The sequence below is a fragment of the Engystomops pustulosus genome, chromosome 10 (assembly GCF_040894005.1).
Source record: "Engystomops pustulosus chromosome 10, aEngPut4.maternal, whole genome shotgun sequence".
In the NCBI taxonomy this organism is placed as follows: domain Eukaryota; kingdom Metazoa; phylum Chordata; class Amphibia; order Anura; family Leptodactylidae; genus Engystomops; species Engystomops pustulosus.
The window spans coordinates 80,309,394-80,325,241 of NC_092420.1; positions in this window are offsets into that span (position 1 = coordinate 80,309,394).

Genomic DNA, 15,848 nt, shown 5'->3' on the forward strand with positions numbered 1-15,848 from the left:
AAGAGTAATGTAAATTTAACAAAACTTCTCTAGAGTTTTATGGTCATATTTTTTATGCCGCGGGAATACAGCTCGATCCTAAAAAAGGTAGAGGCAATAAAAATGGCCTCTGTTCCAAAGAATGTCAGTGAAGTTCGTTCCTGTGTCAGCTACTGTGCTAGATACATTCAAAATTTTTCAACAATTAGCGCCACCTTATTCTTAGAGGCACCAAACTGGTTGTTCCCAAAACATTGCGTCGCTCCGTAATACAGATTGCTCATGAAGGACACCTGGGAATAGTTGGCACAAAGAAACTTCTACGTGAAAAAGTGTGGTTCCCAAAAATGGATCAGCTGGTAAAAGACATGATAAAGCATTGCTCCACATGTCAGCTGGTGACCCATTCAGCAAAACCTGAGCCCTTACAAATGTCTCTTTTACCTACAGCTGTCTGGGAAGAAATAGCAGTTGATATCTATGGCCCACTGCCTAATGGGCAATACATTCTGGTAGCAATTGATGAATATTCAAGATACCCTGCAATTGCATTTAGTTCTTCGACTTCAGCAAACAGTGTAATTCCAGAGTTGGACAACATTTTCTCGGCATATGGTATTCCCAGAGTAGTCAAAACAGATAATGGACCTCCAATTAATGGCCATACATTTGTACAGTTCTCTGAATATCTGGGGTTCACACACAGAAAAATAACACCGTGCTGGCCACAAGCAAATGGAATGGTGGAAAGATTCATACGCACTTTAGGGAAGAGAGTTAAAGCCTCTTACTTGGAGCACATACCACTGAAACAGGCGCTCTACAGATTTCTACGCAACTATAGGAGTACACCTCATTCAACTACTAATGCTGCTCCTGCCCACCCACTATTCAACAGAACCCCTCGTATCCGTATTCCTGATGTTACCAGCCACGTCATTCCTGATGATTCTACTGTGAGACCCACAGACTTTAACAACAAGCAAAAAATGCAACCGTATGCAGACAAGAGACGTCATGCTCTGCCATCTTTTATAAAGAGGGGTGACAAAGTGGTTGTACGTCACAAACAGAACAACAAGACCTGTCCAACGTATGACCCAGCGGAATACCATGTAACAGCCCAGAAAGGAAGTATGATCACAGCTGAGCGAGATGGACATTCCATTACCCGGAACGCCTCACACTTCAAAGTGTTACCAGAAAATGGATTACCAGAAAACGGATTACCAGGAAATGATGCTGGTGAAGCCTCTGAGACCCACATAGAAGTTACTGAAAGTGATAGTTCTCAGCAGGACATAGCCAGCTCTTCAGATAACAGTGTTCTTCAACAACCAAGACGCTATCCAGTGAGAGACAGAAGAGCCCCATCTAGACTTATTGAGGAGGCGTAATTTGGGGATTTATATTCTGCTTATCTAGAAATGGACCATTAATGACTGTTAAATTGCAACATTCAAGATTCAGTTGTTTTTTTCCGTTAGCAGTTTTAACTTATGTTGTTTCATTATTTTGATTATTATTCATCTAAAACAAAGGGGGTGATGTAACATACAGCAAGCATACATGTCTCGTTTAGAAATGAGAACATGTGACAGGAAGTTAGGGGGTGTGGTTTACTGGGAGCTAGGAGAAGAAATGATGGATGTCTTACTGCACATGTTATAATAAAAGAAGTTTCTGATGGAATTCATCTCTGCCTGCTGCTATCACAGGGAGACATTACAGTACTGTTTTTTCTGAAGTTTCACAACTTCCATGTTACAGGCACAGCTCTATTAGCTACTACAGGTAGATCAGGTCTATCCACGTGTAAGGTGAGCTGCAGTACCAGGGTAAGGCCACATGTTGGCGGCACCCGGCTGATCAATCAGCTGATCCCGAGGATAACCATATATTTTAAATGTCCCCCGGAGACACAATCTGCAGCAAATACTGTTGGTTTCAGCTGTGATTTCTGCATGGCCGGTCCAAAGATACACCAGATTCTGGTTCCTGAAACTTTATGTACCGGGTAGACCTGGTAACTGGAATTGGATCATTACCACATAGTAAACCCTGATTAATGAGCACTTAAGTTCAGTTACTGGGGGCATTACAGACCCCCTTGTTCTGTGAACCACAGACCATCAGGGACAAAATGTTAGATCCCGGACGACTACTGATTATATCCAGCAAGTAACATAAAGATATAACTGCCCTGCCTGTGCTCAGTACTGAATAAATGAACACTATGATTACATAAGGAGATCGCTGCTAGTCTTCAGCTGTTTCACTTTTGATGGTCCAATTTCAGTCAGAGACTGTCAAATCTGCGGCCGCATATATACGTCCCCATAGATGGCAATGGCAGCACGGCGGACGTACCGTGTGTGAATGCACCCTAAGAGTTGCTTGTGTAATGAGCTGATGTAAATGAGGGGGTGCAGGGGAGCTTACAGTCTATGAGGATGAAGGGGTGACATGAGGTATAAGAGCTTGTATAATGGTCCAGCCTTTTCAAAATCTGTATGAACTATTCTTATGTAATTCTATATGTGGTAAGGGTTAATATACCTGGTATTTACAGAAAGTTTGCAGAAGATGTTTCATTTGCAAAACGGGAGGCTTGTCATTGGCTGGTTTTTCCAGAATGTAACTACAGACCAAGGCTATATATTCCAGCCTTGGCTATAATTCTGGGTCTTTCTTTAGTTAGTGGGTCTTCTACGCACCACCTGGCAGGGAGCAGGTCTCTCATATGGGCCTGGCAGGAGGCAGGATCCCTCTCCCCATGCAGCAGAGGGCATCCAGCTCATCTACAAAAAGGACATCTCAGAGCGGAAGAGAGAGCAAAGAGGAGGAGGAGAAACCCAAAAAGAAATGGAACAAAATGAGCAAAAACACCTGGAAGCGCCTGATAAACTAGGAGAGAAAATGAAGATAAAAGACAATTAGGACCTGACTAGAGATGAGCGAACATGCTCGTCCGAGCTTGATGCTCGGTCGAGCATTAGCGTACTCGAAACTGCTCGTTGCTCGGACGAATACTTCGCCCGCTCAAGAAAATGGCAGCTCCCGCCGTTTTGCTTTTTGGCGGCCAGAAACAGAGCCAATCACAAGCCAGGAGACTCTGCACTCCACCCAGCATGACGTGGTACCCTTACACGTCGATAGCAGTGGTTGGCTGGCCAGATCAGGTGACCCTGGGATAGACTAGCCGCTGCCCGCGCTGCTCGGATCATTCTGTGTCTGGATGCCGCTAGGGAGAGAGCTGCTGCTGGTCAGGGAAAGCGTTAGGGTGTTCTATTAGCTTACTGTTAGGCAGGAGTGATTCTCCAAGAACCCAACAGCCCTTCTTAGGGCTACAATAACGTTCTACTTTTTTTTATTTGCATCTAGTACCATTTTGTGAGGAATTAGCAGGGGGACTTGCTACCGTTGTGTTTAGCTCTTAGTGGCACACATATCCACCTCAAACACCAAAGTGGGAAAATTTAGTAGGGGTTGGATTTCAATTAGGCACAGTCTGCCATTTGTCCTTTTTTATTTTACGTTTATTTTGTTTAATAACTCAGTGTCATCTCATCTGGCATATTAGTGTGCTTTCATACTTGGCTAGAAAATAGCCATAGGAGAATCCAAACGGCTTACTTGCGCCTACAGTAGCGTTATATATTTGATTTCTGGTTGATCTGCTGGTGGCTGTACTTGCTGCAGTGCATCTACTAGCCAATTGTGAGCAATTTGTAGTGAGACTTGCGACCGCTGTGTTTTGCGCTTAGTGACGCACATATCCATTGCAAAGACCGAAGTGGGAAAATTTAGTAGGGGTTGGATTTCAATTAGGCACAGTCTGCCATTTGTCCTTTTTTATTTTACGTTTATTTTGTTTAATAACTCAGTGTCATCTCATCTGGCATAGTAGTGTGCTTTCATACTTGGCTAGAAAATAGCCATAGGAGAATCCAAACGGCTTACTTGCGCCTACAGTAGCGTTATATATTTGATTTCTGGTTGATCTGCTGGTGGCTGTACTTGCTGCAGTGCATCTACTAGCCAATTGTGAGCAATTTGTAGTGAGACTTGCGACCGCTGTGTTTTGCGCTTAGTGACGCACATATCCATTGCAAAGACCGAAGTGGGAAAATTTAGTAGGGGTTGGATTTCAATTCGGCACAGTCTGCCATTTTTCCTTTTTTATTTTACGTTTATTTTGTTTAATAACTCAGTGTCATCTCATCTGGCATAGTAGTGTGCTTTCATACTTGGCTAGAAAATAGCCATAGCTATAGGATAGCATTGTTTGTTTTTAAAAACTCAAAAACACAAAAAAAAAACAAAAAACACAAAAAAAAGTTAAAAAAAAATTAAAGTTATAACTCTCATTTTAAAAATGTTTAACCCGAGGGCTAGGGGTAGAGGACGAGGGCGGGGACGTGGGCGTCCAACTACTGCAGGGGTCAGAGGCCGTGGTCCTGGCCGGGTTGAGACACCACCTGCTTATGAGGGAGCAGGGGAACGCCGCAGAGCTACACTCCCTAGGTTCATGTCTGAAGTTACTGGGACTCGTGGTAGAGCACTGTTGAGGCCAGAACAGTGCGAACAGGTGATGTCGTGGATTGCTGACAATGCTTCGAGCAATTTGTCCACCAGTCAGTCTTCCACGCAGTCCACCCATGTCACCGAAATCGCCACTCCTCCAGCTCCTGCACCTCAGCCTCCTCCCCCCCAGTCTGCCCCCTCCCAGGAAAATTTGGCATTTGAACCGGCATACTCTGAGGAACTGTTTTCTGGACCCTTCCCACAGTCACAAACCACTTGTCCGGTTGCTGCTGAGCAATTTTCCGATGCCCAGGTTTTCCACCAGTCACAGTCTGTGGGTGATGATGACCTTCTTGACGTAGTGGAAGTGTGTAAAGAGGTGTCCGACGATGAGGAGACACGGTTGTCAGACAGTGGGGAAGTTGTTGTCAGGGCAGGAAGTCCGAGGGGGGAGCAGACTGAGGGATCGGAGGATGATGAGGTGACAGACCCAAGCTGGGTTGAGAGGCCGGGTGAACACAGTGCTTCTGAGACGGAGGAGAGTCCTCGACCAGAACAGGTTGGAAGAGGCAGTGGTGGGGCCAGACGGAGAGGCAGGGCCAGAGCTGGTGCATCAGCGCCAAATGTGTCAACTAGTGAAGCTCCCGTGGCGAGGGCTCTTGCGGCGAGAGCTAGATCTTCAGAAGTCTGGAAGGAAACACCGGATGACCGACGGACTGTGGTGTGCAACATTTGCCAAACCAGGCTCAGCAGGGGTTCCACCACAACTAGCTTAACTACCACCAGTATGCGCAGGCATATGAATGCTAAACACCCCACTCAGTGGCAACAAGCCCGTTCACCTCCGGCCGTGCACACCACTGCTCCTTCCCCTGTGTCAGCTGATAGTCAGCCCCCTGCCCAGGACCCTGCCACAAAAACCCCATCGTCGCCTCCACGATCCTCCACAGCATCCACCAGCGTTCAGCTCTCCATACCCCAGACGCTGGAGCGGAAACGCAAATATAGTGCAACCCACCCGCACGCGGGGCCTACCTCGGTCCAGGTGTTTCAGGCCTACTATGCCTCCTCCTCCTCCCACCCCTCCTCCACCTCCTCCTCCGAACTACCATCCGTGGGCACGGCGCCATCAGTCGGTAGCTCTAGGCACAGCAGCAGTGCCGTCGCTAAGCGACAGCAGGCGGTGCTCAAACTGCTGAGCCTAGGCGATAAAAGGCACACCGCCCAAGAGCTATTACAGGGCATCACGGCGCAGACTGATCTGTGGCTGGCACCGCTGAACCTGAAGCCAGGCATGGTTGTGTGTGACAACGGCCGTAACCTGGTGGCGGCTCTGCAACTCGGCAGACTAACACATGTGCCATGCCTGGCCCATGTGTTAAATCTGATAGTTCAGCGTTTCCTCAAGACATACCCCAATCTGTCTGATTTGCTCACGAAGGTGCGCCGCATCTGTGCGCATTTCAGGAAGTCCAGCACAGATGCTGCCACTCTCAGGGCAGCGCAGCGCCGCCTCCAATGGCCCGCTCACCGACTGTTGTGCGACGTGCCCACGAGGTGGAATTCAACACTGACCATGTTATCCAGAGTTTACCAGCAGCGCCGAGCGATTGTAGACTGCCAGATGTCAACTTCCACCAGAACTGGTAGTCAGGTCAGTCAGCTTCCTCAAGTCTACAATGAGGAGTGGACGTGGATGTCTGATATCTGTCAGGTGCTGAGTAACTTTGAGGAGTCAACACAGATGGTCAGTGGCGATGCCGCCATCATCAGCCTCACCATCCCGCTGCTTGGCCTGTTGAAAAACTCTCTGATCAGCATGAAGTCGGAAGCTTTGCGCTCGTCACAAGAGACGGGGGAAGAAGATTCCCTTGTTGATAGCCAAAGCACCCTCAGGTCTGTTTCTCAGCGCATATCGGAGGAGGTGGAGGTGGAGGAGGATGAGGAGGAAGAGGAGGAGAATGTTGGCGAGACACAAGAGGGGACCATTGTTGAGTCCTTCACTGTTCAGCGTGTATGGGCAGAAGAAGAGGAGTTGGAGGAGTTGGAGGAGGAGGAAATGGACAGTCAGGCCAGTGAGGGGAGTGAATTCTTACGCGTTGGTACTCTGGCGCATATGGCAGATTTCATGCTAGGCTGCCTATCCCGTGACCCTCGCGTTCAAAGAATTTATTCCAGCACCGATTACTGGGTGTTCACTCTCCTGGACCCACGGTACAAGCAAAATCTTTCCACTCTCATCCCTGCAGAGGAAAGGAGTGTGAGAATGCATGAATACCAGCAGGCCCTGGTGCACAAGCTGAAACAGTATTTCCCTTTTGACAGCGCTAGCGGCAGAGTGCGTAGTTCTGCGGGACAAGTAGCAAGGGAGAGTAGGCGAGCAGGCAGCTTGTCCAGCACTGGCAAGGGTACGCTTTACAAGGCTTTTGCCAGCTTTATGTCACCCCAGCAAGACACTGTCACCTGTCCCCAGTCTCGGCAGAGTAGGGCTGATCTTTACAGAAAGATGGTGAGGGAGTACGTAGCTGACCATACCATCGTCCTAAATGATCACACAGCTCCCTACAACTACTGGGTTTCAAAGCTGGACATGTGGCACGAACTGGCGCTGTACGCCTTGGAGGTTCTTGCCTGCCCTGCCGCTAGCGTCTTGTCCGAGCGGGTTTTCAGTGCAGCTGGTGGCATCATCACCGATAAGCGTACACGCCTGTCGACTGACAGCGCTGACAGGCTGACGCTTATTAAGATGAATAAAGCCTGGATTTCTCATAATTTCCAATCTCCACCAGGTGAAGGAAGCTCAACCTGAATAATTTATCCACTCCTCCTCCTCCTCATTTTCCTCCTTCTCCTCCTCTTTGTACAGTAAAGCAGAGGAAACTGGCTATTTTTTGACAGGGCCCACTGGCTCTAGCTATAGTACTTTATGCATTTAATTTTTCTGGAGGGCCACCTACCCGGTCCTCTGTTTTAAACAATTTTTGGGAGTGCCACATACAGGCACTCAATCTATTCAATTTTTCTGGAGGGCCACCTACCCGGTCCTCTGTTTTAAACAATTTTTGGGAGTGCCACATACAGGCACTCAATCTATTCAATTTTTCTGGAGGGCCACCTACCTGCTCCTCTGGTTTGAAAATTTTTTTGGACTGCCACATACAGGCACTCAATCTATTCCATTTTACTGGAGGGCCACCTACCTGCTCCTCTGGTTTGAAAAATTTTTGGGACTGCCACATACAGGCACTATCCAAATTAAATTGTCTCCATAGCAGCCTCCACACGTTGTCTCCATTGCTACCTCCAAAAGTCGTCCATATAGCTGCCTCCATACATCGTCCCTTTATCAAACGAGGTGTGTCAGGCAGAAATTTGGGTTGTTTTCATGGATTCCACATCAAAGTTGTTAACTTTGTCGCCACCCAGCTGTGTTATCCACAAAATATACTGGCAAACTTTTATCATTTACCAATATTATTTCAGCGCTTCTTGCGCATCTGTTTACATTCCCCTCACCCGGCATATCCTAAACTTATAAGAACGCTACTACACTTGATCTTATACAAAAGGTTCTTAGAAGTGCTGTTTGGGGAGTAGCCTAGAGACAGGGGCTTGGATTGGCGAAAGCTCGCCTGGCAGCGGATCGCCAGCTCCATGCGCATCAGCCGCTTCTTGCCATATCCCAAACTTATAAGAACGCTACTACACTTAACTTGGTGCAGGCTGGGACCGAGTCTGACCCTGGGGCTGGTCATATACTGCCGACGCAGAGAATTGCGGGGCCTACCTCGGTCCAGGTCTCAAAGGCCTACTATACCTCCTCCCAACCCTCCTCCTCCTCCGAATTACCATCCGTGGGCATGGCGCCATCAGTCGGTAGCTCTAGGCACAGCAGCAGTGCCGTCGCTAAGCGACAGCAGGCGGTGCTCAAACTGCTGAGCCTAGGCGATAAAAGGCACACCGCCCAAGAGCTATTACAGGGCATTCCACATCAAACTTGTTAACTTTGTCGCCACCCTGCTGTGTAATCCACAAAATATACTTGCAAACTTTTATCATTTACCGATATTATTTCAGCGCTTCTTGCGCATCTGTTTACATTCCCCTCACCCGGCATATCCTAAACTTAGAAGAACGCTACTACACTTGATCTTATACAAAAGGTTCTTAGAAGTGCTGTTTGGGGAGTAGCCTAGAGACAGGGGCTTGGATTGGCGAAAGCTCGCCTGGCAGCGGAGCGCCAGCTCCATGCCAAGATCCAACTAACATAGTTTTAACTGCAGCACCTTTAATCTACTACTAGTTCACTGCCTCCATACATGGTCCCCTTATCAAACGAGCTGTGTCAGGCAGAATTTTGGGTTGTTTTCATGGCTTCCATGTTATCTTTGTCGCCACCCTGCTGTGTAATCCACAAAATATACTGGCAAACTTTTATCATGTAGCGATATTATTTGAGCGCTTCTTGCTCACCTCCTTTGGTTCCTCTCTGCCACCCATTGGTTTGAAGCCTGAGTCCATTTAGGGTATGTCGCCATGCCACTCTCTAGCCTGCTGCCGCTGCCTCTGCATGCCGTCCCCTATAGTGTCAGGGTCAATTATTGCATGTTTTAGATGCTATCTAGCTTCATTCTGTCACTCTGTCATGGCCATGCTGTTGCCCATAATTTTGGCATAATGGTGCGATTAGGCAGCCTCAGAGGCATCCATGCATGCTGCCCCTGCTGTTTCCTGTCCATTTCCGTGGTGTTTCCATCCTTTTCTGAGGTTCCCAGGTGTTTGGCCAAGCTTCCCTGTGCAGAGCCTTGGTCCCCTTGAAAAATGCTCGAGTCTCCCATTGACTTCAATGGGGCTCGTTATTCGAGACGAGCACTCGAGCATCGGGAAAAGTTCGTCTCGAATAACGAGTACCCGAGCATTTTAGTGCTCGCTCATCTCTAATCAAATCACCTTTCTTCCCCATACTGATGCTCGGTTTGAACTGCAGGAGATTGTCTTGACCATGTCTACATGCCTAAATGCACGGAGTTGCCGCCATGTAATTGGCTGATTAGAAATTAAGTGTTAACAAGCAGTTGGACAGGTGTACCTAATAAAGTGGCCGGTGAGTGTATGTAAGTTATATTATAATAATTAATGACAGGCACAATGTTGTCATTTGAAAGACACTATACATTTTAATTAAGGGGGGGCACTGTATATGTTAGAATTAATTCAGGGAGAGCAATGTTTAAGGGAACTTAGTGGGATAGTGCCGCATACACTATAATCCATGCATAAATGCGTATCTGTAATATTTTTATTTTGTGGGGGGCTGTTTATTTCAAATATCAGGTGGCAATGTATATATTTTAATAACCTTGGGGGGAGGGGCAATTTTTTTGAGATTTGCCCTGTACAACAAATTACCAAAAAACTGCCCTAGCTGCAACAAGAGAAAATAATATTTAAAAAATATATAAATATGAACGTTATTGTTTTTAGAATTAAAACGTATGAAAAAATAAAAATTAAAGGAGTTAACATTGAATTCTGACCTCTCTGTGATGTCACAGAATTTTGAGCTGCTGGCTCCTCCCCCCACATTGTAACATCCAGCTTTCTGATTGGTTGCCTTACTGCTACAGAATAGCTGCTGCTTGTGATGACATGGAATGTTGAGTTTGGCTCCTCCCCCCACATTATGACTTCACGTTGGTATATAAGAAGCTGCGGAACTGACACACCCCTGAGGGTTTCTGTAGGTGTTGGAGGTAAGTCGCTGTGTCCTCAGCTCCTGTTGTGTCCTTCATTCTCTTCTCCCTTGTCTTCTCCTCTTCAGTAATGGCCGCTTCTTTATTTCCCCTCTTTTGCAGAGTTGTTGTTGGAGAGTTTTTTGAGTGATTTTGGTGAGCGATTTAGTGGTAAGTTCATCTATTCTATTAATGTACAATGTGTCTGATAACTCTGGGGGGGGGGGGGGGGGTGTTTATACCTGGGGACCCTGTATCACCGGCCATCACTGGCTCAATATGGAGGAGTCTACAGATAGATGGGGCCCAAGAGATGGGATGAGGCTGGGGGTGATGGACCTTCTATAGCTGTAGACATTGGGATTGATGTGGGGTCCATGATGACAGGGGCCCGGCACTGATCTACTTCTCCTCCCTGACCAGTTACACTATTATTCTATAAATGATGGGGTTCTGGTCTGGATAATAGTGAGTGGGGGGGGGGGGGTACATGTACATGGTAGGTATTGATATAACTGAGTTGGTACTGAAGATTTGGGGGCTAAAGAGATCCTCTGTGGTCGCTATAGCTTGGGGTCTGGATGGTCAGGTAAAGATGAGGACTAAAAGTATAGATGAGGTAGAAGATTTAAAAATGAAATGTCCATCATAAAATAACCCCTTAGTTGCCATGTTGTTGGAGGTTGGGGAAGGGTCCGATACAGGAGAATTTCCTATTAGCCCCTTATAAAATGATGTCTTTCTATGTGGAGCTTTTAGAGAATGTTCTAGACAATCCTTGTCCTCTTCACTTGTAGGACGGAAGTTGTGGAGATGGAGGAGAAGGAGGCGGAGGTTCAGCCAGTTATCATCTTGGTGAAGGAGTGGAGGGAAGTGGAGGAGCAGAGGGATGACATCTTGGACGAGGAGAAGGAGGTGAAGACGGATAACATCGCGGAGGAGGAGAATATCAGGCGAGAGGAGGAGGAAGATAAGGAGGAGAGATACGAGCAGATGATGTATGTATATCACAGTACAGTTTATTTAAAGGGAATCTACCACCAGGATGAAGGATTGTAAACCAAGCACACTGACATACTGGTGTGCATCCCCTCTGGCAGGTTCTGCTCTTCTTTTAGCTTCTTAGGACCTTGTTTTTAAATAAAAAGGTTTTGCAAATGATGCAAATGAGCCTCAGGGGCTCCAGACTCTATGGACATCAATGGAGCTTGGAGCCCCGATGGCTCATCTGCATCATTTTTAAAACCTCTTTTTCTTAAAAACAAGGTCATACGAAGCTATGAGAAGAGCAGCTTCTGCCAGAGGTGACACACACCAGTATGTCAGTGTACTTGGTTTACAATCCTTCATCCTGGTGGTAGATTTCCTTTAAATCACAGCCGGAAATGAGTGATGTGGATGTTACCATATAAATATATAGATGTTACATTGTATCGTGTCTGTGGGTGAGACTATTCTGACCTGTACATGTCATCATTCCCCCAACAGATGGAGGCAGCGTGTGAGAGGGGCGTGTCTCCCAGTACGGTAATTATACTTCTCTGTAAATTACATCCCATCCAAGGGGTTAATTATATATCAGCATCTTAGATCACACAATATTATTGATATACATTATTACTGAGTAAAAATAATGGGGGCGCAGTAACTTAGGGGGGACAATAGTGGTAGATCAGGTCATAAGGTATATACAGGGAACATGAGGGGTATGTGGGGCACATGAGCAGTATTTGGGGGGGCACGTGGAAGAGGGGTGTATATGAGGGGTATATAGGGGACATGTGTGGGGCAGTTCCAGTAATCAGCGCTGTATTTTCTATTACAGGATAAGAACATTGTACAAATTTTGTCCTTTCACCCTGGAGACCATGTAAGTATATAATCCAGGGCTGCTGGAGTCCGGGGGGCACAAATGGTTTTACTTTAAGATCCCAATGAATAAAATACAGATTTGTTAATAGAGATATAATCTATGTCATACAGCAAGGAAGAAGAAGAGCCGGAGGAAGAGGAGGAGACGGAGGAAGAGCAGGTGGTTGTGGAGGAAGAGGAGGAGGTGGAGGAGATACAGATAGAGACCATCATTGAGAGTGCGGGGAGGTGAGTGCAGACTCCAGATATACAGACATTATACATATATACAGTGATGTCATCAGAGTCCATACATTCATCTCTGTGTCTTCTATTGTAGACCTTTGGGGCAAGAGGTGCGTCAGGCCTGGCCCAGCGAGGAGTCCATCCAGTAAGTATATAGGATAATAGGACGTCATTTACACTGCTGCTTCACATACATACATGCACATGGGATTGATATCTACTATCTATCTGTGATTATCTATATATCTATCTATTTTCCTTTTGAAGGAGAAGGAGGTGGTGGAAACCGAGATGGCGGAAAAGGAGAAGTCAAGACAAAGACAAGTGAGTGACTCTTTATTCTCTGTTACCTGCTGTGGTCTATAGGGGGCACTCTCTGCATAGGGATTTATACTGCTCTTATAGAAGAGTATAATAATTTAGTCTGCAGAGAGCTCCCCCTAGTGGTGGCAGACAGGGTGATATAATGTACTTCCCCATGTGTTGCACCCTATTATTCCCCATACTTATGAACTCTTATATTTCCACAGCAGAAGCTCCAGAGATGACAGAGCACCATCCAGGTTAGTACATGACATTGGATCACCCCCTTCACATCTGCCCTATAACGACACATAGAGATTTCTGCCCTGTTATTCCAGCTGATGGTTAATGGGGCATTCCTATAATCCACTTGTGTCTCCAGGTCTTGTCCTGCAGTGATGACCCCAGTAATCTCCCTACCTACCCCTTGTGTAGCCCCCTCCCCACTAGTCCCCACAGACACCACCAGTCCCATCTTACCACCTGCTCTTATCTCCTGCAGGTTCATCAGGTGCCTCCTCTGCTGCTTCAGTATTGATACTGTAGAATGAGAAGACCATCACCCAGGCCGAGTGTTAGAGGAGCAGCTCCACCACTGCCACCAATGAGGGCGATGGCTTTAGTCCACCCATTCTGCTTCCTATATCAACCACAGTGACAGTGAGGAATGTCTTCCCACCATGGAGGACTCCGAGTCAGGGAATCAAACATGTCTTCTGAAGATCCACGCCTGCTTCATGAGAGGACGAGGAGAGCTGTCACACAAGCAGAAGCTAGAAGGTACATGGAAGGAGCAGCCTCTACCTGGAGGCTACAAGCTAGGGAATAGCCTATAGATGTCTTGCTGATTTCTTCTGTGCTTTTATGCAGGTCCTGGAGATGTCAAGTTTCCCAACTGAGGACGGACCACCTGGAAACCATCTCCAAGTAACAAACTATGAGCAAAATGTGTTCATCCTAGATCAGGACCTTCTGAGGCAGAGGAGGCCAGATGTAGCATCAACGTCTTCAAAAAAGTAAAATATAAATATTAAAAAATATACAATAAAAATGTACAAAATGTATTGAGTCTGTATGTGCGTCATTGGGGCTTATTTACTAAGGGTCCCGCAGCCGCATTTCCGATGTTTTCGGGGATCGCGCCGCTGGGACAGGGATTAAGAAGGGGATTGTGTCACACACAGATTTTTGGCACAGCTGCACCGGCTTTCATGCGACTGAAAACAGGGGGCGATCTGACTGATTCGGACAGAGCGCAGGATTTAACTTTAAAATTGTGTCGCAAGCCATGTGCTTATATATGCCGGGAAGAAGAAGGTGAACTCTGTCGGACCTGAGTGGGAAAGCAACACATGCAGGATATCGGGCGCACGATCTTAGTGAATCGCGACAGATGTGCATTCTCGTCGGACTCTACGGAGTATAAGCCGAGTTTGGGTTTTCAGCACATTTTTTGTGCTGAAAAACTAGGCTTATACTCGAGTATATATGGTACTATGTATAGAGGGCAGGTGTCCTTTGGTATCGGTATACAGTGCATAGGACTGGTCTCTCATGTATAGAGCATATACCACGTGTACCTCATAACTTGTGGTCTATTACAAATCCCGTATATCAAAACAGATTTATTCTTATCTCCCTCTTGCTCCACACAGGACGGAGACATCATCACAGATCTGGCGCTCCAGATAGAAGGATGTCCATCCCCCAGGTCTGTGCAGGAGAAGGCCACCGGTATACAGGAATGAGATATGACATCTCCAGGACCAGGCTCCAGAGGAGTGGGGAGTTCTGGGACTGTAGGGAATGATGAGTAACGGTGCAGTAACGAAAGGCCCTGGTGACCAGAGAAGACAAGCACTGAGCGATATATTTCTTGAAGTTTATTTTAATACTGCAAACAGGTTACACATCAGCCATGTCCTATGGAAGAGACAAAAGCAACACATCCAGTCATGTACTGATGCACCCCGAGGAAAAAGTCAGGAAACCCAATGAAAATGCGGTGTTCGGACCCTTAGTAAATGTGCCCCAATGGATTCCATTCCCATGGGATTTAACATGTCCCGTCAATATTGTTATGGCGGACTCTATGTACATGTTCAAGAGAGGCCTGGATTATTTTCTGGAGAGGAAAAATATCACGGGTTATGGGGATAAAACATTTATTTAATTCTTAAAGGTTGGACTTGCGTCTTTTTCCAGCCTTATATACTATGACACTATGAATATTTTGAAGCTTTTTTTAAATTTTATTCATTGGTTGGTCATGGGCGGTTTAGTTAATGATGACTTCATGGTTCATCATTTAGACAGTTTCTTGGTTTTTCTGGATCCTCGGTATGTTTTACTTTGTTGGATTTTTTACTATTACTATCGATACTAATTTAATGGAGATCAGGTTGCCTGAAGCCAAGATTACAAAGGTTATCACTACAATCCTTGTTTTATTCATTCTGTCCAAGTTTGTAACTAACCCCTTTATAAAGCTGCGGCTAATAGTTTTTCCACAAATTTTGGTCTCAAGTTTTTATTTATTTCTTTTTCAAAAATATACAATCTTATAAAATTTTAACCGACGGGAGAGGAAAAGCATCAAAATCTGTACACATCACTTACATATAGGTACATATCTTCACCCGTACACTTATTAATACCGTATATACTCGAGTATAAGCCGACCCGAGTATAAGCCGAGACCCCTAATTTTACCACCAAAAACTGGGAAAACCTATTGACTTGAGTATAAGCCGAGGGTGTAGTATACAGCCAGTCAGCCCCCACGTAGTATACAGTCCGCCAGTCCCCTGTAGTATACAGCCAGCCTGCCCCATGTAGTATACAGCCTGCTCCATGTAGTATATAGCCTGCCCTGCCCCATGTAGTATACAGCCAGCCCCATGTAGTATACAGCCTGCCCTGCCCCATGTAGCATACAGCATGCCCCATGTAGTATGCAGTCTGCCCCAAGTGGTATACAGTCTGCCCCAAGTGGTATACAGCCTGCCCCAAGTGGTATACAGCCTGCCCCCAGTATGCCAAGCTTATAAAAATAAACTTAATACTCACCCACCGACGATTCTCACCTTTGATACTCGGCGGCGGCTCCCGGTCCTCGGCGGTGGCTTCCTATTGTCAGCGGTGGCTTCTCTTTTCTTATTTCAGTAGCCGGCAGTCGCGTTCATGCGATCTGCCGGCGGGCGCACACTA